The sequence below is a fragment of the Protopterus annectens genome, chromosome 14.part0 (assembly GCF_019279795.1).
Source record: "Protopterus annectens isolate FY-2018-M chromosome 14.part0, PAN1.0, whole genome shotgun sequence".
In the NCBI taxonomy this organism is placed as follows: Eukaryota; Metazoa; Chordata; order Ceratodontiformes; family Protopteridae; genus Protopterus; species Protopterus annectens.
The window spans coordinates 773,049,167-773,075,687 of record NC_056748.1 but is presented as its reverse complement, the minus strand read 5'-3'; the positions used below and the strand labels follow the sequence as shown (position 1 = coordinate 773,075,687).

Sequence of the window (26,521 nt, the reverse complement as noted above, 5' to 3'; positions counted from 1 at the left end):
TTAATTAATAAATTATCAAAAAAAAAAATTAATTTGAGAGAAATTCAAAACAAAAGTAGAAAAAAGGAAATGTGTAATGTGTAAATCAGTTATAGGATGAGTGATGCCATGTTTTCATTATTTCATCCATTCACTTTCTACTATTTGATTTTTTTCTATTAAGGGTCATGGGTGAACTGAATTTATAATAGGCACTTAATAAAGCAGAGTCACACTTGCACACATCTTCTAGTAGTCACCAATTTGAGTAAGCAGTGCCACAACACATCAGTCCTGCAAAGCCAACAAACAGCACCCCCCATACCCATTGTAAACTTTAAGTATCATGTTTGACCCTGCCAGTATAAAAAAATGTTTTGCAGAAGTAGTAGTTACATAATACTTTACTCAAATACACATTAATCCTCTAAAATGAAAATTTTAATACATTAAACAGTAGGGCCAATCGTTTCATATGTGTTATCTGTAGATAGTACCATTAAGCACTGACTTTTCCAAGTATCTGATCTGATCCTGCCAGGATTCAAATAAATTTACCTGTTACGCTCTGGAACATGAAGAAAGAACTCTAATACTAATGCAGCGCCCTCTCATGTTTTCTGATGCGTCACTCTGAATATTCAACCTCCAGTGTGTTAGTCTTGCAGCAGCAGGCTACGAAGTGATACAGAACTATTTTCAGCAACACTGTTACTTTATGATTTTTAGTCATGATTTATCTCCAGCTATTATGCAGACTAAATATTTGATTATTACTGTATTGTCAAGTGGTATGGTTGTGAGGTAAGCCAAGGTGTTTTTCTGTTCAAGGGTGCGCTTTAGCCACTGCTTACTGTGCATATATCTGTTGCAAATTTCTCTGCAAACACCTTGAAGGTCACTGTTTCCTATTCCCATTAGCCTGCTGCCCAACTTTGCCACCATGAAAAAGCAAAACCATATTTCCTAGGGTCATACAGATGACCTACCACCTGCATGTTGACTCTGGGAGTCCTCTCAAGAATCAGTAGTGCAACATTGACTGCAAAGATCATAGTGCAGATGTGTCCCACGTAACATAATTGTAGATGTTCAAGTAGATCAATGTTGCAGTGCATACTCCTACCCTCCAACCCCTGTTTGCTGATCACTGTTCTCCCTCTTGCTAGGTGCAGGGGGAAGAGGAGTTCTCTGCAGAAAGTCCTCTTATACGCATCATTTCCTCTCTGCCTCCGACAAACAACTGAAAACAAGACACTTAGATTCATCCATGTGGCTAATTACAAAGGACACAACTACATCACTTTATGGAAAGGAAAATGGCTACCAGTCACATCAAGGGCAACCTTCTTACTAAACGCACACTTTCAAGTTACTGAAAGAAAAATATTGTCCATCGCTTAGAAGCAAGCAGATGCTACAGAACAAAGATTCACTTTAGCTAGTCAGCCCTACTTTTAAATTAAATGTAACTGAATGGGCATTTACAAAAATTGCAAGATAATGCTACAACAAGATTCCAGTCCTAATTCTTGAGACGGCATCCAAATCTTCCCTATGAGACTGCACAAAGGGTAGGACAGGGTACCCTCTTGCTTGTTTATGCACCACAAAACTGCGGTGTTGTCTGTCCAGATCTGCAAGCCCCCTGGGCCCAAACTGTGCTGAAAAGCATTTAAGGCTAAGTAGACTGTTATTAGTTCCTCCTGATTTATATGCAATTTTTGCTTCTGTGGTGTTCAGATGCCCTGCACTTTCAGAGAACCTAATTGGGGACTCCCAAGCTATGTCTGAACTGTCTGTGGTGATGGTCTTGCCTGCTTCTGGTAAAGAGAAATCTGCCCCTGGGTTCTGCAGTACGGTGTTCTTCCACCATAGATGCTCCTTTTTGAGACATGGAAGGAGAGGCAATAGTAGAGAGGGAGTGGGAAGGAAATGATTGGGAATAACTGTGACCTAGAGGTTTGTAACAAAAAAGGTGATTTTAACATATATAATTACAGCAATGTTTCTTTACAAACTGGTCATGCTGATTTGTTTGAAAAAGGTTTGTCTTTTGTTCCTGGCAGACTAGTCAATATTGAAGAAGTTTTAATTAATCTTAAAATGGTCACTAAAAAAATGAATTTTGGGTTTTATTTCAAGGGCCGGGATGACAATACTATAGGGTTAGAGTGTGTGCGGCCTAGCTGCTTTAACCCACCCCACCACTTTATAGTGTCTGTGTTTGAAAAGCTTTGTGAAACAGAAATTCGTAATTTGTTTAAGAGGGGAGAGGTGAGACATAATGTGCAGGTCAATTTGTTTGGATAAAGTTAATATATTTAAAGAGATATGTCAGAACTCTAATATTACAGTTATGAAACCTGATAAGGGAGGGGGGCTTATTATCATGGACACCAATGATTATAATAATAAGATGTTGTCCATGTTACTTACGGATTCCTATGAAGAAACAAGTCTCAATGCTATGAATATTGCATACCACCATGTTGTTGTATCTTTCGGCTTTTCCCGGTTAGGGGTCGCCACAGCAGAACTCCGGTCCGCTAATGATTGGCAGTAGATTTTTACGTACCGACTTGTATTAATGTAATTCTGGAAGACCTTCTTATGAATAACCAGATCACCCCCTCCCAATATAATTATTTGAAGGTAATGGAACCCAGAATTCCTACTATTTTCGGGATCCCAAAGATACACAAGAATCTCAGGGACCCCCCCTTAGACCAATCGTGGATGTTAAAGCATCAAAAAAATTTTTTATAGCTAAATGTATTGATTATTATGCTAAGAACGTTCTATTAGACTATCCCATTTGTCTTAAAAACTCATGGGACTTTTTATCGAGGGTGTCACAAGATTTATATGATGAAAAAATTACATTTATTACCACTGACATCAAAGATTTGTTCTCGGTCATACCACATAATAAAGGAGTTGAGTGGTTTTATAGTTTCCAAGTTACACCAGGATCTTGCTTGTACTTTAAGAACATTTATGGAAAAAGTACTAGAAAACAATTTCATCACTTTTGAACAACAACTTTTTAAACAAATCAGGGGTGTTGCAATGGGGGGTGGCATGCGCCCCCATTTTTGCCAACCTAGCACTTGCTTGCATTCTGGGAGACCAATTTTATTTTTTAATTCCAAATTCAGTCCATGCTGGTCACTATACGGTCATTTCCTGGACGATATAATATTTTTTGGAATGATACCAAAAGAAAAATTGGATTAATTTTTTGGTTACATTCACAGTACTACTGATTTCTTGGAATTTACTATGACTGTTTGCGATGAGATTAATTTCTTGGATGTCGCCATCAGGAAGGACATTGTGAATAAGTGTTTAGTGTCAACACTTTATGTGATGCCTACATATTCTAATATGTTACTTCACATGGCATCCGATTCACCAAAAGAAGTCATTGGTGAAAGGACACTGTGTCCGGTTAGCCCATATGGTATATGACCTGAATGAATTTTATATACAATGTGATATTTTAAGGGGTATGTTGTATAGCAGAGGTTACCTCTGTATGTTTACAGATGGTATTTTTAGTGAGGTCACCCAGAAAAGGTTGGCGGGTGCTTATGTACCCCTATTAGGGCAAATAATTGGGGAAACTAGTTCCAGTCCTGTTAGTAGAAATAATTGAAACTTTAGCAAGGCACTAGTACTTACATACAATATTAATTTTGGTGATGTGAGACATATTATTCAGAAATAATGGTGTTTTTGGAATTGACTGTGACTATCAAGATGTTGTAGGGCAAAAACCTTTAATAGTATATAAAAAGGACAGGTGCTTTTAAGAATATGTTGGAGAGTGGGTTTAAACACAGGCACAAAGATAAGATGGTAAAATATGGGCACTGTCACCAATGTAAATAAATACTGGAGGTTAACGAAGTGACATTTCACGGTTTGGAATGATAAAAATAAAAAAGAGGTCTAATTGTGGGTCCAAAGGTATAGTTTATGTGACAATGTGTCAAGAATGTACTGGGTTCTATACTGGGAAAACTAAGAATAGTTTCAGAAAAAGGGTCTATCAGCATATATATGATATTCATAAAAAGGAGAATAATAATGCATCATATAGTCATATTTCTGAACATAGTGGGCATTCCTTTAAGTTTACTATTATTGACCATGTTGAACTTGGGCACTGGGGTGGACTGGCTGATGATTTTTTAGAGTATAAAGAATTACAGTGGCAACTACGCACTAATGCCACAATCTAACTAGGCCTAAATGAAAATATTTATATCAGTTCAGTTTTAAGGTTAAAAGCTGCCAGTGCTCTGAGAACTCGGATTCTGGGGACCATTCTTGGTTCCGTTAACCTTATGGTGTATAATTCGGTCTTCTATGTTTTTAAAGTGCGTTTTTGTCACTGTTTGTCTTTTTTTTATAAACATAGATGCATTTTAAATAAGCATTATATATTTCTTATATTTTTAAGAGTTATTCATACACACAGCATGGTGTCAGGATATACTGTGCATGGTTGTTTAACTGATAAAAATGTGGATTAATAGGATTATTGGTGGGAGGGGTCATACACACACATTGTTTTCTGGTACTTATATAAGGTTACAGTTTTGTATGCATTTTATTCTGATAAAGTCGTGCTCTGTGTGGACAAAAGTGCTCAATAAAGTGGAAAAATAGTGATTCTGCCTCGTTTCTCCACCTTTGTTGTTTTTACAAGTTTGTTTGTGTCTTGTGGCATTTTTGGAAGTCTTACCTTACCTTGTCTAAGGGGTAAAAGCCAAGGTTTTAAGGAGTAATTCCTACTGCACCTTGGTGTCGGAGACAAACTAATTCCTTCACATTTTTTTATCTGCTTCACTTTCTTAACCAGTTTCTTGAAAACCTGTTGAGCTGGAGGTCCAAAAAGGAATTACTTGCCTACTGGAAGATCCAGTAGTTCAGCCTTGACCTAACTTTCAGAGGCTGAGTGCTAAACCATGCATGTCTGCGGATGACAGAACCTGTGGCAGCTGATCTGCATGATGCATCTAAGGTGTCATAGCCGCACTTTAGGGACTGTCTGGTGACTTACAGTCTCCTGAATTTTCTTTGATAAGGTTCTATCTGCAGCAGAGTCTACACCTTAGCTAGAATTTTCTCCTGGACAGATTCCAGGTATTTTAGAATATGGAACTGAAAATTTAATGTTCTTACTGCAAGGGTGGCAGAGGTTAAAGCTTTCTTACTCTAAATCTGTCCAATAGTCTACTTTTCCTATCATAAGCTAAGGGATTTCTAGTTGGCTGCTTAGGTACACATTTTGTGGAATCAGTAGAAACCACTGAAGGGTCAAATTTGGGATTTTTGTAAAGCTGTTTGTGAGACTCAAGCAGTACGTAAAACCCGTCTGGTTTCCTTGGAGAAGGTGGCAAAAATCAGGATGTAAAGTAATGCCTTCAAAGATATCATACAGAACTACATGTACAGGAGGGACAGCCGGTGACCTGGGGGAAGGCAAACTTAGCAGTTCCCTGTAAAGGGGCTGAGCTTTGAGAACTGCTTGCTTTCCCAAATGAAATCTTTCTCTCTTCATTCTATGAAGATCTCCAAAAGAAAAGTCCTTGGGAGAGGCAGAAGAGATGATGTCATCTGGGTCTGAATCTAAATACGTTTATGGTGGCAGATGCCCAGAGTAGCCAACTCCTCCTCACCTACTGAGCTTGAGGAATCTGAATCTTCCTGAAAGGCCACTTCCTAATTATTTTGGTTGGGGAGGCTTCAGTAGCAGGAAAGTGGATTTGCTCCCTGGATTTCATGAAATCCATGCAGTATGATGTATGGCTATTTTTAGGAGGTCTTGGGCTTTGGGCTTAAGAAGAAGTGGCTGAAGGCAGGGATGAAGAAAAGGAAGTGAAACACCTCAGTTTAGGTATCATTTTAGAAGGGATGACCTGAAGTTGTAGTCCTTGACCACAACTGGTTAAGGTTTCAGTAGTCGAGGCAGACATAGTGTCTCCCTCAACACCCACAACACAAACGACGGAAGCTGATGCTTGCTGAGAGACCTTAGACCTGACCAACATCTGTGTTGTGGTAACAGTGGTAGGTAAGCTGGAAACCACGGCAGCCACATGAGGGGTCACACTGTAGGGTTTGGGCCTAGTAATTGCTGGATAAGAGGGCTGCAAAGGCACCTTACCTGGGTTGGTCAACTTAAGAACTAGAGCAGGAGCTTTCTCAGAAAGATTAGTGTCCTTGATCTTTTTGTCTTTGTTTCTTCAGCTTGCAGTAGCTGGTATTTGCAAAGACCTAGCAGTAGCAGTGCACTGCAACACAAGCAGGGAAACTGAAAATGAGGACTCCATATGGGTGGCTAACACCTCAGCCCTACATGTAAGGGTTTTCTCACAGTCAGGACAATTAGAGATGTCATACAAAGGCCCGAAGAAGAACAGATAAAACAAGTAAATATCTTTACTTGGGGTTTGCTTCCCAAACTTCAAGCAATCGCTGACCTTCTTAAACATTACATTAATAGAGGAAAATACCCATTGGGGAACTTATCTGTCCGGAGAAGAAGGTAATCCAGAAAAATGCAACAATTGATGGACTGTGGGTGTTTTGAACACAAGTGAAGCACATCAGACTGCACAGCTAGAAATAATTGAAGACTGTGTCAGCAGATGTCCCTCTTATACTCTGATGTCCAAACATTAGTCTTCGGATGTCCATCAACTAGGGATGATGCAACAACTCTGGAAATCAGGCCAGTAGCTGACTTCTGCATGGCAGGAAAACCGAAGAATAAGGATATGCCACAGTGACTACAAAGAACATCATACAATGATATCAGTCTATATCCTCTTGCTAATGGACATGTGTACTAAGCGGCCAGCAAGCAGCTGGAAGTCCATGTCAGCAATACTACTGACCCTTTCTTCAGAAAATAAATGCTGCAAACAGACACAAACTTTCCCCCTCTCTTGCTGGCAAACAAGAATCATAGTCTGTTTCTGAACTAGAGTAATTGGTTATAAAAAATAAAGCTGGAAATGGAACCACTGCTCTAACAGAATTTCCTCTGAGTCATGATAGCCTAAGTATTGTAAGACGGGGTTGTAGGGCTTTGATTTTCTTTAACATTTTGTTGAACATCCATGTATAATTAAAACTCAGTAAGACATACATGGAGGTGGTGACTGAGGTGATCACCAAAGAGGAGGGGTGGACAAGCATTGTGGTGTGTATAGGCACCAATGACTTGTCAAAGGAGACAGATGAGGTGGTAGCAAGCAGGGTAAGTGAGGTAGCAGAGATCTGCCAGGGCAAAGGGTCAGAGTTAACTTAAGAGTGTCATCTGTGCCAGTAGCTTGCATGCTAAGGAAAAATGGGCAGTAAAATGACTAGATGCAGCAGTGCACAAAGGACAAAAGGTTTGGGCTGGTAGAAGAATGAGGAAGACATGGCACACAAGCCAGCTCTAGGCAAGGGTCATGTACCATCTTACCACAGAAGAGACGCTAAAGAAAATGAGAAGGCTTACTACTGAGATGGAAAGGCACATCTCAATGATCATATTATTAAAACAAAATGGAATAAAGAGGGAGTGTCAGACAACTGGAACAGGAGGTATGTATTCAGACAGTACACAGCAAACAAAATGAGACACAGAACATAACAGAGAAACAAACAAGTTCCTCAGAGGATAGCTGGGTAGTATTATGATGTAAGCAGTTTGGGAAGGAAGATGGGAGAGCTGCAATGAATGATGCAGAAGGGGAGGGTGGAACATAGCTGATACCACAGAGACATAGGCCAATGATAAAAAGGCTTGGGATATGCCAATGCCTTCATATACACTTGTTCTGGAATGACAGATAAGGGAGAGATGCCAGTGTAGTAGCAATATACATGAAAGAAGGTATCAGATGTGAAGTCAAAGGAGAAACACACAAGAGAGTGGGTATGGTGAGAACATGGGTTAAGTGCCCTGTTAGTTACAGTGGAAGGTGAGAGAGGGCTGGTGGACAGATACAATAAGGTATGCAAAAGGTAAAGCAATCACTTCATCCTCGTTACAGTAAGCATAAATGTCACTGCCTGCTCTGTCTTGTGTTAGTTACCCCACTGTGACTGTTTTTATTGCCACCTTATTACATATAATTGAATTATTGTCTCATCTAATTTATCAATTTAATGACTGCACTTCTTCTGGACACCTTGCTGAAATTAGCACTAGTCTGCCTGACTGTACTGTTATTAAGTTTAAATACTATTGAGCTGTAACATCTTGGTGCTGTGTTGTATTGCTGTTCACTGCTGACTATCTAAACAATACTACAGTGTTGCTAGTTACCGATATTGGGTAGACAGAAACCAAATTAACTTATCTCATTTACTCATTGCACTTAGTGATTGTTGGTGCGCCTTCATTTCTGCACTCTTCCTGCATTTAAAGCTGCTGCTCTACAGGTTATTGACTAGACAATACTGGATTATCTATTTGATAAATGTTTATCAACCGACTACCTATTCTACTGATAGTGCATTGACATTATTTGCTTTAGTGTTAACTGCATTTGGGAAGTATTTACTTAACAGTAGCTGTAGCTATTGCTCTACAGTTACTGCACCCACCTCTACTGGGCTAAGTCAGCTATTACTCATTGCTGCTAACCTACAGGATGAAGGTATCCATTTTAAATTTGTCACGTTTAGTAATTACCTTTTTGTTTTGTCAAGTTTTACAGTTTTTTGCATTTGTGAAGATTACATTAGTCACATCTCATATTCTTGCATCTTTTAGCCACATCCCACTTTATCACCTTCTTACGCAAAGAGTTATGTTACTAAGCTAGCCTATCTTTTCAAAGTCTACATCTGCACTGGTCATTATGACATACAAGTCATCTTTTGTCCCTTCCGTAGCCATACTGACAGTACTACATATTTTGAGGCAGTGTAGCAACTGTTTCAAGATTACCAAAATCTCTCTGTTGCTTCCTTACAATAATTCAATATGCGAGATGTATAGACTATTTACTGAACTTAGAGGCTGGCTCTTACCTCAGAACACATACAATAAGCACAACATGCAAACACATGTAGTACAAAGCACATAAACTAAACCAACATATGCTGATCCTGTTACCAGAACACTCTCCGCCACTGGTTTATATACAACACACCCACCTTCACCCTACATATCTACTGCCAGTGCAAATACCTCTAAGAGTAATAAAGGTTCAGACCTCCAAGCCCTTAAGGCTGAGTGAGACTGCATCTGCATACAGTAATGTCACAGTAAAGTACAGTTGTGTACACTTACCATAAATGTAGATGTTCGAGTGTATTCACTGCTGCAGTCATTACATTTGGGTAATCTGCTGGCAGGTTGCCCTCAGTCGGCCTGATTAACAAAGTCTTGGGTCCTGCGTCAGTTGCTGTCCGTTCTTCCATGACATCAGGTCATCAGGGGTATAAAACATGCAGCAGACGTCATTACCTCAGTTTTTCTTGCCCCAGATGTCAGGTGCCCCCCGAATGGGGAGAAAATAAAATTTTAAAACACAAAAATATACCTCCAACCAAAAGCAAATACACCAAAAAGGCTTTTAAGCATAGTAACAGAAAGTAGAGGTATAGTCAGAGAAAAGCAGGGGGCTGGAGAGTGGGTAACCAGGACTGCAACAGTGAGTACACTCAAACATCTACATTTATGGTAAGTGTACACAACTGTACTATGTTCTTCATGTTTCACTGTTGCAGTCATTACATTTGGGTAGATTCCCAAAGCTATGGTTGGGAGGATGGACTTATACAGCATTAGGACCAGCTATAAAGCCCTGCAAGACAGCAGTGGCAAAGCCAACTCTGGATTTAGAGAAAATTGGTAAATGATAATGCTTGGTGAAAGTATGAACTGAACTCCAGGTAGCAGCTTCTAGAATATCCCTGGTAGGAACACCTCTGAGAAAAGCTGCAGAAGTAGATGCAGCCCTGGTGGAATGAGATCTGATCCCCTGGGGGATAGGTTTTCCATGCTGCTTAAAGCAGAAATTAATGCAATGGCTTATCCATTTAGAAATGTTTTGTTTTGAAAAAGCCTTTCCCTCTGCCCCTGCAGCAAATGCTACCAGCAGTTGTTCAGATTTTCTTTGAGTTTTAGTCCTGTCTAAGTAGAATCTAAGTTGTCTGTGCACATCCAATGAATGCAGAATCCGTTCCCCTTTGTTCTGTGGATTGGGAAAGAAAGTTGGCAAATGAATGAACTGATTAAGAGCCACACTGGATACCACCTTGGGCATGAAGGTTGGATTGGTCCTGAGTGACACCTTGTCCGCATGAAAGATGATGAAAGGCTCCCATAAGGGCCTGTAACTTAGATATACTTCTAGCTGAAGTGATTGCTAGAAGGAAGGCTGTTTTCCAAGAAAGAAATTTTAAATCTGCAGTAGCAGCTGGCTCGAAAGGAGGTAGAGTGAGTTTCTCCAATACAAAGTTAAGGTTCCAGGCAGGGGTTGGAGTGCTACTGAGTGGTCTCACGTTTTTGGCCCCTCTGAGGTACTGCTTGAGCAGAGGATGAGAGAAGAGGGGAGGTTCTGTGTTATAATGAGCTGAAATGGCTGAGGCATGGATTTTAATGGAGGAAAAAGATAGGCCCTTGTGAAACATCTCAGTTAAGTATTGTAAAATCTGAGGTAAATTGGGTGCTGCTGTGCTCATTCCATGAGATTGATTCTAAGCACAGAATCTTTTCCATTTGTCAGCATAGGATTTTTGAGTACTAGGTCTTCTTGCCTCCAAGATGACATCAATCACAGGTTTGCTGAGGGATGCTAAGGGTGAATTTAAGTGATTAGCCAAGCTGCAAGGTTCAATGTTGAGAGCTGGGGGTGCAGAATCTGGTTCTCCTGCTGAGACAGTAAGGAAGGTGTCAGAGGCACGTGCCATGGAGGTATTTGTGACACACTGCGCAGGAGCGGGTACCAGTGTTAGCGTGGCCAGTCTGGAGCAATCAAAATAATTCTTGGTTTGTCCTGTTTGACTTTTAACAGAACTTTGCAGAGTAGAGGCAGAGGGGGAAGGCGTAGACTGAGTTTTTTCCAGCTGAAGGACAGAGCATCCACTTTCCAGGCTTTTTTGTGGGTTGTCCTTGTGCAAAATTTGTCCAACTGGTAGTTCTGGGTGGAGGCAAAAAGATCTATGTCTGGGCTCCCCCATTTGCTTGTCAGCATGTTGAAAATCTGTGGTTCCAGTCTCCACTCGTGTGGGCCCATGAGGTTTCTGCTTAGTCCGTCTGCCAGTGTATTGAATTTTCCTGGCAGGAATTGAGCTTGTAGGTGCACTTGGTAGCTCAAGGCCGTGTTCCTCAATGCCATGGCTAGTCTGTCGAGGGGGTAGGAATGTGTAACCCCTGCTTGTTTATGTACCACATAACCGTAGTGTTGTCAGTCTTTACCATTAGTTGTCCTTGAAGGCTGTCAGAGCATTCTGTACAGCTAACATTTCTTTTTGAATGATATGTAGGTGCATTTGATTTGGGTTCCATTTGCCCTGAATGCACTTCCCTGCCGGGTGAGCCCCCCATGCATAGTCTGATGTGTCTGTATTTAGGATTTGGGTGGCAGGGGGTAGCGTGAATGGCAGTCCCTTGTTTTGGTGGCAGGTCTCTGCCCACCATAGGTACTCCAGGCATAGGCAAGGTATGATAGGAATCATTGTTTCCAGGCTGTGACAATGCTGACTCCATAGACTAAGTACCACTGAAGTTTCCTCATATTCAGTCTTGCATATAGAATTAGAAGAATGCAGGAGGCTGTGAACCCCAAGGCTTGCAGTATTTGTCTTGCAGATAGCAGTGTTTTTGTGGCCACTTGTTTGAAGAAAGTTACCAAATTAATTTGCTTTTCTGGCGTGAGGAAAGCCACCTGGGCAGTTGTATTCAAGCTTGCACCCAGGAATGTAATCTGTTGAGAGGGTACCAGTTGTGATTTCTTTTCGTTTATGGTGTACCCTAGACAAGTTAGAACCCTTTTTACAAATGCCAGATAATTTAGAAGTATGGCCTGTTTTTCTGCCTGAATTAGACCATCGTCCAGGTATGGATATATTTTAATATTTCTTTGCCTGCAAAATGCAATTACTGGAGCCAGGAACTTTGTGAATTCCCTGGGCGCAGTAGACAAGCCAAAGGGCAGTGCAGAGAACTGATAATGCAAGTAGCCTGCTTTGAAGAGTAGGTATCTTCTGCAAGATTCCCAGATTGGGATGTGCAGGTAAGCTTCTTTTAAATCTAGAGTTGCCAACCAGACATCTTTGCCTAGCATAGGAAGTAACTGGTGAAGAGTCAGCATCTTGAATACTGGAATGTCCAGAAAGGTGTTTAGAGTAGACAGGTCCAGAATTGGACACCATGATTTGTCTTTTCTGGGTACCAGGAAAAGCCTGGAATAGAAACCTTGTCCCTTTTCCTCTTTTGGTACCGGATGAATAGCCCCCATGTGTAAGAGGGGAAAGTACTTGTTTCTGAGCCTCTGTCCACTGATTTGGGGGCAGGTCTGGCCCCCCGTTTGGTGTTGGCAATGTGTGGAAATTAAATCTGTATCCCTGGGACACTATATTTAAAACCCATTTGTCCTGGGTTATGAATTCCCAGTTTTTTGCATGAAAAGCAACCCCCCCCCCAAAGGGGCAGCTAAAAGGTAAGTGCTTGGTAATTTTAAAGGAAAGCCATTGAGACTGTTTACCATAGGGGGTGTCTTGTTATTTCCAGATTTAGAAGTGGAGGCCCCCCATTGCTTAGGTCTGAGAGTCCCCTGGGACTGAAACCTAGTGCTTTTGGTGTGTCTGGATTTGGCTTGAGAGGATCTGGAAGGACCAATTCTTGGTTGGCCAGTGCCTACTAAATCTTGGAGGTTGCACTTGTAAGAAATCTTTTACAGTTTGCATAGATTTAGCCTTATCTTCCATCTTTTTTAAAACTTCTGTCTTATTGCCAAACAGGCGATCCTGATTTAAAGGAGCATCCAACAATTTTGCTTTAACATGATCAGGCAGAGATTGCTCCTTAAGCCAAGCATGCCTTCTAAGCACAGACCCAGTAACAGCAGCCCTGCAAGAGGCCTCTAAAGAATCGAAACCACACTGCAAAGTATGTTTTCCAACTTGTTCAGCAGAATGCAATAAATCCTGTAAATCTTTATTTTCCACACAGTCAGAAATCAACATCATTTTCTGTTTAAGCAGTCCAATAATATGCTGTTGATATTTTAACATATGAAATTGGCAATTTAAAGCTCTGATAGCCAAGGTTGCAGAAGTATAAACCTTTTTACCCCATCTATCCAGCGCCCTGGAGTCTCTATCAGAAGGAGCAGGATTTTTAGCAGTAGAAGTCTTAATGCCCTTAGGCCCTTGAGAAATGGTTTCAGGATCTGCAACAGGAGTTTTGAAAAGGAACTTGTGGGACTCATGAACCCTGTAGTATCGGTCAGGTTTACAAGGAGCTGGAGGCAGGGAATCGGGGGCCATACTGGATTCCGAAAACACATCATCAACAATGTCTAGTACAGGAGTGATAGCCAAAGACCTATTCTGAGGTAAAAGAAGAAAATCCCTAAGTCTCTTTTTTGAATAAGAGAATTCCTGACTTTCCCAGTGGAAATGCTCCCTTAAAGTATGTAAAGTTTCACCAAAAGAAAAATCCTCAGGGGGAGAAGCAGAGGGAATGGAATCCTCTGCATCAAAATATTCATAAGTAGGTATGGACAAATGCAGGTCATTAGAAGAGTCAGAAGAAACAGAATCCTGATCAGAAGATTCATAGTCAAGTTCAGGCCTAGGCCTCTTTGAAGTGAGGGGTTGACTACCACTGATTAGAGTAATTAGATCTTCAGCCATTTTGATCATTTGTTTTTCAGGCATAGGGGCCTGAACATGTGGCCTGGGTGTCATTTTTTTGACATAAATCGAGATTTAGGCCTTCGTATTAAAGATGGAGTTGGTTTGATTTGCAAGTCTGTAACCCTGAATACACCCTCAGAAGCCGGTGCCTGCACAGTGGCTCCAGACCCATCCAAGGTAGAGACATCCACGGGTTCCATAGTTGAAGTATTTCGTGGCATACCGGACTCCGAATGGGTCTCAGTAAGAAGTAGCGGGTATCAGGGGCTGCGAAAGCGCCTCACTGAGTACCGGTGAACTGGCGACTGGCTTAGGAGAAGCGTCGTCAGTTTTGGACCTCAACAGCCTGTCTCTGTCTTTATCTGTGCGTTTTTTCGAAATTCCGGTAGTGGGATGGCTAACCAATGTCATTTCTAGATAATTAAATCAAGAACCGAAATATTTAGAGGCAAAAAAGTACCGACGACGGATAGTGTGCTGATTAAATAAAGCACAAATCCGACTGCATGGCACGTCATTAGGGCCTAGGCAAGGAATACAGTACAGATGAAAATCTTTATGAGGTATTTGCTTTCCACAAGTTATGCAATTACTAATTTTTACTGACATCAGTAAGGAGAAAAAAAAGTTTCCCCAACGGGGTAGTTAGCTTTAAGTTGAAGACTTTGGTTTTGAAACTCGAAAACGAAAATTTCAGGAGTCGGCTGACTGGCACTTGCGAACTGCTTCTGCTTCGGGCACCGCACGGCAAGAAAGACTGAGGTAATGATGTTGGCTGCATATTTTATACCCCTGATGACCTGACATCATGGAAGAAGGGACAGCAACTGACACAGGACCCAAGACTTTGTTAATCAGGCCGACTGAGGGCAACCTGCCAGCAGATTACACAAATGTAATGACTGCAACAGTGAAACACGAAGAACATCTGATATGACTCATTGTCAGCCATATGGACACTCCCCTCATCAAGCTGGATAAGAACAGACTAACAGCTGTATTTCCAGATCCAGGATCTGGAATATAATAGGGGTTCTTAGAATCCTCCATCTTGACAAATATAATTATGACCTGATAAAGGCCCAGATGGGAGTAAATGATATTAAGCACTCTACCCAGACAGACATGCAGAAATTTATGATCAAGCTTCCAATGCATGTGTTCGAGACAGAAAAACACTGGTCTTGAGAGATATTCTGTCATCATCCAAAATGTTGTTGAGATTCAAACGCAAGATAACTGGTTTTAATAAATCACTATGTAGCTGGTGTCATTTTTTTTTTTTTTGGGGGGGGGGTCTAGCATGTGCCTGCTTTGGACACGATGGCTGGCAAGCCTTCCTACTTCGCCAAGAATGGTCTGCACCTCTCTTAACAAGTCTTTCCCATTCTGGGTAAAGCTGCTGCAATTCCCATAGTGCCTTTTATAGTCAGAGTGTCTGCTGAACATTCTAGCCTAGTAAATTGTAATATTCTATTTTGTAACACATTAAAGTGGCTCTACTAAAATGCGCAAATTGTAAGTTCTCTTGCAACGTGAACTCATTCATATATGTGCAGTTACAGGGACATGGATTCAAACCAATGAAAGCATGCCCTCTATTCCTTGGTTTAGTGCCTATCAAGGTCTTCAGACCAAATGGCAACTGTAGGGGAGTATCAGTATTTGCAAAAAGTATCATCATGTCATGAAAGATTTTATGGGACACCAGATTTGAACTCCTAGACGTCCAAATCTCCCTAAACAAGATCAATTACCACTTCATTGCTAGTTAGCTGCAGAACACCCTCTATGTTCCCTTCTAAAGATGAGAACTATCTTGATCTAAGCCGAAATCTCTGTTAAGCCCATCACCTTTCTGTTGGGGGACTTCTGTTATCTACCAATAGACTGACCTGCACTGTTAGTGGTCAACACGCCCAATACTTTCTTGACATTATAAATAACTCACTTGTACAATTAGCTAAACATCCTACTAGGGGACCCGATACCCTTCATCTCATCCTGACAAACATGGGCACTTCTTGTACACCTCCATATGTGTTATTGTCCCTTGTTAAATCAGTAATATTTTCCTTTAAAACTGGAAGTACTTCCCCGTCAAATCTCTTTACTTAGGGATGTCTTAAAACCAAATCTTCAGTTACTCAATGACTTTAAAACCTTAATCAATTCTGCTGAAATCCTCCTCTGACAGATCCCACTGCTAAAGCTGCTGCCTATTCCTGACTTCTATTTCTACTTAAACAGTTGCATTAATAAGGTAGTCCTTATCCAAACCAAGCATAAATAAGGCAGTCCTTATCCAAACCAAATATATTGAGACATTTAAAAACTACCTCTCTGGTGCAATAGCTGTGTGAAGACTGGTAGAAATGGGTGAAGGCTGACAGCCTAGCCAGACAGAATTGTGCAGATAATTCTATCATTTGTAAATGTGAAATGTTGAATTTAAAACAATGTGGCAACATTGCCATCTGCTGTAAAGAAAGCTAAGTCATGCACTTCTTGTTGGTTCTTTGAAATTAAAATTATTTCATCACTGCCTTTCATGTTTACAAGCTGGCTCCAGTCCGGCTAGATGAAGGATTCCTGCCTATTGTTTTAAGGCTAAAGTTAATGACCAGAATTTACATATGGAATGTCCTTTATTTCCCTATGTGTAAAAGAATGTAAATGCAGTTTCTGTCATCCTTGGAACACCAGGAAAGTGTAAAAGATAAAGTAATATTTTAGTAGAACTGCAGTTTCAATTTAAACACTGAGAACCAGAGATTATTAAGCATTTTGCCTTGACTATCCAACTCACAGCACTCTGCCTTGCTCTTTAAATAAGTTATTTTAGAAGTGTGCTTTCTTGTAGCAATAGCTAGGAATTAGAAAGTTTAGACTAAGTGGTTTTCTGTGATGTCAGAACTGTAGTACTGATTTATTTTAAGTATTTCTGTGTGATCTCTGAACTCTCTTGACTAGCACTGACTGTGTAGTAGAAAGTATTGTCTTGTGGTTTTAATTATTAATTATTTTAAAACCTTTTAACCATGGCTGGTTTGTGTAGAGGTAATTTAAGCTCTTTAGAGTACTTGTATGCCTTTGGTAGAATTGTACAAAGCCAATCCTATAGCTTTAGCCCTGGGCTATACTACCAATTGGATAATAATATTGCACAGTAATAATTGGACACCCTTTTAAGAGTCTTTGAGTAGCTGATAAACATTAGCTGGGTGGTGGCAGTAATTACTACTGTATAGTCTGGGTAAAAAGGGCACAGCTGGAGAACCTGTGCCAGCTTTCACCAGAAGTGTCTGTGTGGTTGTGTAAACTCTTATCTCAAAGTGTGTGTCTGTCAGCTACTTGGGCAGGGACACGAAGCACTAGTTAGACAGAGAAGGTGCTGTAGATTTTAGCTTGCCCAGCTAGGCTGAGATCTGGACCCTACAGCTGTGCCAGTGGGGAGTCTTATTGGGGAGCAAGGGAGCGACCAGCCCCGGACTGACTGTGATCTCTGTGTGCTCTTAAGGGAAATTGCACTTTACTGTGTGTATTTGTTATCCTTTCCTCTCATATGAGATGCCCACTCTGGTGTTAGTGTTGAGGATTGAGAATCCTTGATTGCTGGGCCAGGACACGGGCGTCATAAGCTGCATAAATAAATTATATAAAATAGGAGAAAAAAATCGATTACAAGCACACTTCAGCAAGCTAGTACAGAGCTTAAAGGGAATAATTAGGAAGCTCAAAGCTAGATAAGAGCTTAAAATAGCTACTAAAACCAAAAATTATCTACATATCTTCAGTTTTGTCAGGAAGTAAAGAACTATAGCACTCAACAATGTTCAGAGCTAGTCCACATTAATACTGCCCACTTTGAGACAAAGAAAATAGCTACTACTCTAGCGAAAAGATTTAGTGCAAAGTTTGCTCCATCCACAGTTATAATTTTTCGACAGATTTCCCAGTCAGAATACACACTCTAATTACTACGTAATAAGCCCTTTCAGCCTTCTCAAAAACTATGAACACCTCACCCGTGAGCCCTGATATTACAGTTGATTGCCTGATTATCAGTGCTACATATGGCCTGTCTCAAATCCTATAAAATTTCTTTAATTTAAGCCTCTCCACTGGTTACAGTACTGAAAACTGGAAAACAGCTATTATAATGCTGTTGCACAAGGCTGGCCAAAAAGGTAGACCCTGGTAACTATAGCACCATTAGACTCACTCGCTTCATACGTAAAGGTATGGCTAAGCTTAGAAGTGAGAATATGGTAACCCTGGTTTCTCATCAATGTGGCTTTGTCAAACCAATGTCCTTCATCTTTAACCTCACTAATTTCTTTGAAAATGTCATCAAAACAGTAGAGATCAGTTGCATACTACATACAGCACATCTGGACCTGGTGAAGGCCTTCAACACTAATCCCAATGCAGGAGAGGGGTCCTTCCTTTACTTGATGTCTGAGGAGAAAGACCCCTTTCAAGAAGGCCTTGCATAGTTTGGAAGCTGAAGGACAGTTGAGAACATTGCTGGAATGAAAGTTAGAGACAGCTGTTAATTGGAGTTTGATGGTGGAGAAACTAACTCCTTCTTTGAAATAGATACACAAGGAAACACAGAACATCGGGAATATATGCTGAAAAGGGATCAAGGTTTTCTTTGGCAGCCCAGAATACAAACCTCTTCCATTTGCTGCCGTAAACTTTCTCAGTAGTTGGCTTTTAAGAAGCCAAAATAATGTCTCGGACTGGGGAAGCAAGCCTGGACCTTTGAATTATCACTGGAAGTGGAGAAACCAAGTGGTCAATTTCAGGGACATCAGATTGGGGTGATAACCCTCTATGGGGTGAGAAAGGAGATCCTGTTTGGGTTCCAGAATTCATGGAGAATACGTCAGGTGAGACCAGAGGAAGGAGAATCAAATCTGACGAGGCCAGAAGGGAGCAATAAGGATTACCAAGGACTTCAGACATTTTGCTTTCTGGAGAAACTTTGGGATCAAAGGGAGAGGGGGATAAGAATACAGGAGATCGGGGGGCCAATTGTGAACTAGGATGTCCCGCAGTAATTGCTGCATTTGTTTTTCTGGAGGGATGCAAATAGTTCACAGCAAAGTTGACCCCAGTGGCTGAAGATCAAGTCTGCTACTGACTGATTGAGAGACCACTTGTCAGGGGTCAAAATGGACCTGCTGAGCTTGTCTGCCAGGATGCTGGATTTCCCTGGTATATGTGTTGCAAGCAGAAAACAGTCCAAAGACAACTCCCATTCCAAAAACCCTCGTGGTCTCTCTGCATAATAGGTAGGAGCAGGTTCCTCCTTGTTTGTTGATGTACCACACGAATGACATGTTGTCTGTGTGGATTGCAATCACTCCTAGAGGGAGAACACCCTGAAAGGCTTGCAACATAAGGAGGACAGCTCTCATCTCCAGAAAACTGATCTGCAGACTGGTATCTATGGGAGTCCATGTGCCTTGGACCATCTTCCCTTGGTAATGCCCCCCACCCCAACTGGGAAGCGACCGTGGCCACCATGGCGAAGGGGGGTGGAAGAAGGAAAGGTCTGCCTAATGTCAAGTCGTCCGACAGAAGCCACCATTGTAGATGTCATCTGCAAACAGGAGTCAGCTTCACAGGAACAGACAGAATCTGGTACAGTACAGACCACTGAGCAGCCAGAGTCCATTGAAGGACTTGCATAAAATATCTTGCAACAGGAACTAGTGGGATGGCAGCCGCCATAGAATCTAGAGACTGGAGAATTAGCCTTGCCTGAAGAGAAGCTAGACTCAACACTGTGTGTACCTGATCTCTAAAAGTTAGGATGCGATGAGGGGGAAAAGCGGCAATCTGGTTGACTATGTCCAAGGTAGCTCCAATGAACTCCAAAGTCTGCACAGGGCAAATAATTGAATTTTCCAGATTTATAGTAATCCCCAGATGTTTGATAAGATTGAAGAAGTAATCCCTGGCCTGTATTAGCTGATGCCTGGTTGAGGCAGTAAACAGCCAGTCGTCCAGGGAAGGGAACACTTGGAGTCCATGCAGTCTGAGGTGAGCTGCGACTATTGCCATGCATTTGGTAAACACCCTGGAGGCTGTAGTGAGTCCAAAGGGCAGAGCCCTGAATTGAAAATGACTGGCTCCAAGTGAAAAGCACAGATGACTCCTAAAGCATCTGTTTATTCTGATGTGATAGTACATCTTTTAAGTCCATAGAGCATATCCAGTTGCTCTTTGCAACACTGGAAGAATGGACCAAATCATCACCATTCAGAACTTTGCTTTCTTTACGAGCAAGTTTTGCTTGCTTAGATCCAGTATGGATTGAAGGTCCCCAGTTTTCTTTGGCACTAAAAAGAAACAAGAGTAAGTTCCAAATCCTCTTTGCGTGATCGGGACCTCTTGGATGACTCTTTTTTACAGTAGGCTTAGACTTAGAATTTCTGCTGTTGCAAACTCCCTCTGACTAGGTGGAACTTCGAGGAGCCACTTTGCCATCTCCAGAGAACTTTGAAAGAGAACAGTGCAGCCTCTGTATATAATCTCTAGCACCCACTTGCTTTGTGTTATATTGGTCCAGGTGGTAGGGTGTAGAGAGAACAGACCACCAACTGCCTCCTGAGATGAGCAGTCAGGCAGTGCTTCAGGAGCACTGAAATGATCTATCAAAGAAGGGTTCCCTGAAGGCTTGCTTCCACGGCCCCCCTCTGCTTCTAGGGCGGCATCTCCTATTGAAACTTCCTCCTTTGCCCACTAGGGGAAGAATCTCCACGTTAATCTTAGGATGACCCCTGGGACTTACAGAACCAGGTTTTCCTTCCACTGAGCTGATTTCTAGAAATGGTGCGCTGTGGAGTGGAGACCATGACCTCGATGGCAGACAAGGTTTTCCCCTCTTGTTTGCTCCAGGTTAGGGTCTATTTGACCAATGGGCTGAACAGTGAGGATCCATCAAAAAGCCATGTCTCATTCTGAAGGTGGCAAATGAGATCTGAGGAGGTTGGTTGGAGTGTGGGGTATTGTGGGTAGTGGGAGGAGCTCAAGACTTGGATTCTAGTTTGAAGAAAAGTGGCTGAGTCGGACCCGAGGAAAGATCTGTAACCCATTCATGAGGAGGAATGAAAGAGACAACAGTAGATCTGAATATAAATCCATAAGATGTGCAGTGGCTAGCTAACTGGCTCTTTGACAAAACTCATGTGGTTAGAGTAGTAGGTGCCACTTATGAAAGCAAGATAGTTACCAATGATTTACCACTAGATTCAAGTGATGGGGCCTATCCTATTTAACATCTATTTTTCATACTTTAAGCCCAACACCCCTGACATATGGTTATCTAAGTCTGCAGGTAACTAAACTGAGAGCAGTCATTTGATCTTCACCTGACTCAAAATTGCTCCAACATGGGTTAGACCATGTAACAATTGGTGCAAGAGCGATGGTCTCAAATTAAATATGAAAATATAGTATAGCTAAATTTAGTAAACAAAGCATTATTCTATTCCATGTAGGTGACACACCCCACCAAAAATGTCATAAGAGATCTAAACACTCTTGTTGATAAATTTCATTTTCTAACCTTCATGTCACTACAACAGTTGGTAAAGCCTTTTATCTGGCTCATCTAAGTTCTAACAGTATCTCCTCCAGATTCAAAGAAGTCCTAACTCCCTTTTTCTCATATCTCATCAGACCCATTATTGAATATAATGATCCTTCTGGCATGTATTTGTCTAGACATATAACTTGACAGATCTCAGAGGCCCCTATTAAAAAGACAAGTAGCCTTAAAACTTTAAGTCATCATGATAGACTGGCAGTCCTCTTTATCTATAGACAGTTTCTTAGTGAGTCTTCTGTGGGGAATCTGTGTCTAGCCTTTTGAGCCATGAAAGATACAACCCTTTTTGACCCTCTGTTCCTTCACAGAACAAATGGTTTCTCAAATATCAGGTTAAAGGAACTAAATTCTCATAAAAAAATAACTAAGACACATTTGCATGGTGAGTAGAGAATATAGTAACAGAGAGGTGGAATGAGGTTTAAAAGAAGGCAGGATTTGAATGAGCTATGTAATGTTTGACTGACAATGACTGGATAGATAAGTGATGTACAATGTTTGCAACTAAAACTATGTCAAATATGTTTTTTTCCACTTATATAAATGTATGGATTGCCCATGTAATAAGTGATTGCTTAATAAAGATATTTCTTGTTAAAAAAAAAAAAAAAGACACACTGGTGTGATAGACTCATATCTCAATGAATCCCTTACTTCTGGAACAAACTTGCGTGTCAAGCAGAGTAACACCCTTTCCACCTTCATAGTAAATCTAGATAACTGGATGGGCAACCTTAAATTGTTCACTGATCAATCTTCTACTGGCCTCCTTGAGGCTAGGGAGAAATTTTGAATATAGGTTTTTGGCTAGCATTTTAGTCCTGCATACTGATTGTCTACTATTGACCTATGACCCTAATGTAGTGTTGCAGGAGAAAGAGGAAATATCAAATGGGGATCTAAATCTGCTACAAGCAGGCAGATTCTGAGTTTCAGAGTGGAGAGAGGGTGGGAGATGACTGAGGTTTTGAACCCTGTGGGATACAGTCAACTGCTGTTGGATTGTACCAGAAAGGACAGAAATCTGGATATGGCCCTAACTATGGCACAGGGGACCACAAATGTCTAACTGTACCTTAATTTGAACAACAGTGAGCAAGCCACTGCATTAATTTGAGTAGATGTAAATGATAATAATTCAAAATGGTGGTGGGAAATTTTTAAGCCAAATGGACTACAATGTGTTTAGTAAACAGGTCAAGGACAAATTTGGAAATGAGGGAGTAAACATACTTACGGAATAGGTGAGGAAAGGTGTACTCGGGGCTTTAGACAAGGATGTGAAGAAGAAGCAAAAAAAGAAAGAAAGAAAAGGCAAATGTGTCCACACAGAAATCTGAGGATATCAATTAGAGCAAAAACTTGGCCTATCTATAAAAGGCACAATACAAAGATGCTAGCAGAATAACAAAAAAGGTGGTGAGAGCAACAACGACTAAAGTTGAAAGAAATATGTCTGAAGACATCAATATAAGAAAATGAGAAGTTATGTACCTACCATAACGTTCCATGTTAGTTGTCTTCTTCTCGCCTTCTTTCTTGCTGGATGGGTTCAGAGCTGACCCTCGGCTCCGACTCGGCCTATACTAAAGCTCGAGAGCTATTTTTACCGGCTCGAGGCTACCCTATATCCCACAATGCTAGGCGCTAACTACCCAGATCTCGTTTGATAGCTGAAACCATAGCAATTCTGATCTCCAAAATAAGGGGAAGAGGAAACCTCACTCGTAAGTCACCTAGACCTATAGCTACCAATAAGGATAGCCAAGGGGGCTAATACTGAAGCAGAAGGAAGATCCCCAAGGATCCTTAGGTCTGTCCAGGCTAGGGGGATGGGGGGTGGGACGCAAGAAAGAAGGCGAGAAGAAGACAACTAACATGGAATGTTATGGTAGGTACATAACTTCTCAATGTTAAGTTGTGAATCTCGCCTTCATTCTTGCTGGATGGGACCGCGTCCCTAGCACCTTCACCCTGGGTGGCTCATCGGAACAGACTCTTGAGAATGGTGGAACCAAAATTAGCCCGGCTTCGGGAGGCCATGTCTAATTGTAATGAGAGATAAAGGTATGAGGAGAGGCCCATGTGGCTGCTGCACAAATGGAATCTATTGGTAATCTAGCCTGAAAAGCTATTGACGTGGCTAATGCTCTAGTTGAGTGAGCCCTGGGCCTTGACGGTAGCTTTTGGCGTCTGAGGTCATAGATGAAAGTAATCACAGAGGCCAGCCATCTAGAAAGGGTTACTTTGGAAAATGGAAGGCCTTTCTTGCCTGCCGCATAAGATAGGAAGAGCTGCTCAGATTTCCTAGCTTGCTTGGTTCTATCCAGATAGTAACTGAGCTGACGATGAACTTCCAGAAAATGCAGCTTTTGTTCCGCTCTGTTGAAGTAGTTGGGGAAGAAAACTGGGAGATCGATAGTCTGGTTTAGATTCGCCTCAGAAGAAACCTTGGGTAAAAAGGACGGGTTAGTCCTGAGGGACACTCTGTCTTTATGGAAAACTAGATAAGGTGGACGAATGCAAAGGGCATGAAGTTCTGATACTCTTCTCGCAGATGTTATGGCGACTAGAAAAAGAGTCTTCCAAGAGAGCAATTTCAAGGAGCAGGAAGCCGCAGGTTCAAAGGGGGGAAGAATCAAGGAAGTTAGAACCAAATTTAAGTCCCACTGCGGTGGGGGGTCTCTGATTGGGAGCTTAAGCAAAAAGATACCTTTAAGAAAGGTTTTACAAAGCTTATGGGACATGATACTGGAGTCTGAAAAGCCTACATGAAAGTTCGAAATAGCCACTAACTGTACTCTGATGGTGGAGGAAGAAGACCCTGAGTGAAACAGTTCGGCTAGGAAGTCTAGGATTGCTTGGATAGGGGCAGTAAAAGGATCCATATTTCTAGCTCCTGCCCAGAAGGAAAAACGCTTCCACTTGCTGGCATAAATCCTTCTGGTACATGACTTTAGGGAAGCTATAAGGATGTCACACACAGAATGGGAAATAAGGGGAAGCCTGGCTAGGGTTGGAATTGGAGCAACCAAGCTGTGAGGTTGAGAGATTGGAGGGAGTGGTGCAGCTGTCCCGACTGATGGGTCAAGAGATCTGGCACTGGGTCCAGATGCCAGGGCTGCCCCAAGAGGTAACGATGCAGAAACGGAAACCATATCTGTCGAGGCCAGTAAGGAGCAATGAGGATCATGGTGGCTCTCAAGGCTGTAGCTTTCTGAATCAATTGAGTGATTAATGGAAAGGGGGGAAAGGCATACAGAAGTCCCTGGGGCCAATCGTGGACTACAGTGTCTCTGGGGGGGTGGCTGGGAAAAGGGAAGTGAGTGAAGAAGTCGTGGCACTTGCTGTTTTGAGGTGTTGCAAAAAGATCGCAGCAAGGTTGACCCCATTTCTGAAAAGTTTCTTCCACTACTGCTTGTTTGAGAAACCACTCGTGTGGCATGAAAATGGCTCTGCTCAACCTGTCCGCTATGATGTTGGACTTCCCGGGAATGTGCGTTGCTATCAGAAACTGCTGAGAGGAGATCGCCCACTGCCAAAGTCTGAGTGCCTCTCGACATAAGGGATAGGACTTGGTTCCGCCCTGCTTGTTGATGTACCACACTATGGACATATTGTCCGTCTGAACTGCAATAGTCCCGATGGGAAGAGAGTCCTGAATGGCTTGCAACGCTAAAAGTACTGCTCTCATCTCCAGGACATTTATGTGCAGGTGGTGCTCGAAAGGTTGCCATGTGCCCTGGACCGTCCTGCCCTGAAAATGCCCCCCCCCCCCGATCAGGGAAGCATCCGTTGTCACAGTGGCGACCGGGGGAGAAGGAACAAATGGTCTACCCTGAAGGACTTGAGGGGAGACCATCCACCAAGAAAGGTGTTTCTTGCAAGACAAGTTTAATAAGATGTTGTGTGACATTGGAAGCTGTTGAAAGGTCCACTGGGAAAAAAGCATCCACTGAAGGATCCGCATATGAAAGCGAGCTAGGGGAAGTAGAGTAATGGCTGCCGCCATGAGACCTAATACCTTCAGGACAAACCTGGCCTGGATTTTGTTGTTCTGAAGAAGGATGTGAACATGCCTGCGAATATCTAGAACTCTTTGCTCGGTTAGTTTTGCAGAGAGCCGGACTGTGTCCAAGGTGGCGCCTATGAAGGTAATAGACTAACAAGGCGACAAGGCAGACTTTTTGAAATTTATGGAGATACCTAGCCCTTTGCAAGTATGAATGGTGTAATCTCTGGAGAGGAGAAGCTGACGCCTGGTGGTGGCAGTGAGGAGCCAGTTGTCTAGGTATGGAAACACCTGGAATCCTTGACGCCTCAGATGAGCCGTAACCGCTGTCATGCATTTGGTGAACACTCAGGGGGGTTGTAGTGAAACCAAAGGGCAGGGCTCTGAACTGATAGTGACTGGCTCCCAGCCGGAAGCAGAGAAACCTCCTGGAGCGCCTCTGCATCTTGATGTGGTAGTACGCATCCTGAAGGTCTACTGAGCACATCTAATCGTCCTGACCCAGAAAGGGTAAAATGGACTGTAGCGTGACCATCCGGAACTTCGTTCTTCTTACAGAATTGTTTAGTCTGCTGAGATCCAATATTGGTCTCCAGTCCCCTGTCTTTTTTGGTACCAAAAAGAACTTGGAGTAGATTCCGGATCCTTGTTGGTCTGCTGGGACTGGCTGGATGGCTCTTTTTGTTAGCAGTTTTGATATTTCTAGTACTGCTTGTTCCCTTAGACTGGGTGGAACGTCTGGAAGGGGTCCTTTTGGCTGAGTTGGGGTGTGGATGAAAGGAATTTTGTAACCCTCGGATATAATCGACTGTATCCATTTGTCTTGGGTGAGTGAAAGCCAGGCTTCTGGGTACAGTGATAACCTTCCCCAGACTGCCTCCGAAGGTGGACAGTTGGGCAGCTTCTCAGGGATGCTGGAAGGGTTTGTCAGAAAGAGACTCTCTGCTACCCTGATTTTGCGGACCTCCACTGCCCCTAGGGCGGCATCTGTTATTGTCCCCCCCCCTGCCTCTAGA

At 42.1% G+C, this 26,521-nt stretch overlaps 1 protein-coding gene across 2 annotated transcripts in view; it reads right to left on the bottom strand.

The window, feature by feature from the left end:
* The window catches only part of PARG (poly(ADP-ribose) glycohydrolase), a 2,766,579-nt gene that overhangs the window by 2,377,600 nt on the left and 362,458 nt on the right, over positions 1-26,521 (bottom strand). The gene's annotated exons all lie outside the window — the stretch shown is intronic.